The following is a 1,056-nucleotide window of genomic DNA, read 5'->3' on the forward strand; positions in this document are numbered from 1 at the left end:
GCTTGTTGTAAATAGTTGTCTATATCAGGAAGTTGTATATTTTCCGAAGAATATAACTTTGAAAAGTATTCCAAAAAGGCCTTTTTAATCAAATCCTGTTGAAAAACCTCTTTACCCTTATAGTTTATTTTCCCAATAAGTCTTTGTTTTTGCTTCTTTCGTATTTGATAAGCTAACCATCTTCCTGGTTTATTTGCATCACAAAATGTGTTATGTTTCATATATTGTAAACTAACTGCAGTCTGTTCAGCCAGTAACATATTAAATTGTTCTCTCAACGTTGCAATAGATATCTTTAATTTGTTGTCCATTGGATTCAAAATAAAAGCTTTTTCTTTTAATTTTATTTCTTGTTCCAGATCCCTGTATCTTTGTGATTGTTTGCGTCTATGAGCAGTATTCATTGAAATTAAGGCACCTCTCATAAATGCCTTGCTAGCATCCCAGACAATTGACATAGAAGTGCCTTTGTTCATATTCAGTAGAAAAAAATCTTTTAAATATTCTTTAAGTTTTTGTACATTACTTTCATATCTTAACAAATTTTCATTCAGCCTCCAAGTTCTTTTACTTCCTGCATCATTTAAGATCTCCATCAATACAGGACTATGATCTGATAGAGTCTTAGGAGAGATCTTCACTTTTTTAACCTTTGAGATCAAATCATTAGTAATCAGAATAAAATCAATCCTTGAATAAGATCTATGTCTATCCGAGAAAAATGTAAAGTCCATTTCTCCCATGTTCCAATCTCGCCAAACATCTTTTAATTCAAAGTCCTCCTGTAATGCAAAAAAGCTTTTAGGTAATTTAATTTGAGTTGAAATTTTGGAAGAAGTCTTCTTATCTTTCTTTTCTTTTTTTTTTAATATTTTTTATTATTTAAACCGACAAACAAAACAAAACAAAACATAATACACATATATACACAATATATATTTTAACATCAACTTCGTGACAGTATTCTTCTATTTTTTACATTTTCCCCCTTATTCTTTTTTAAAGTATTTATCCTTATTGCCCCATTATTTCTTATTTGCATTTTTCTTCCTTCAT

This window comes from Protobothrops mucrosquamatus, unplaced genomic scaffold, assembly GCF_001527695.2.
Source record: "Protobothrops mucrosquamatus isolate PMUCROS unplaced genomic scaffold, P.Mucros_1.0 scaffold_243, whole genome shotgun sequence".
In the NCBI taxonomy this organism is placed as follows: Eukaryota; Metazoa; Chordata; class Lepidosauria; order Squamata; family Viperidae; genus Protobothrops; species Protobothrops mucrosquamatus.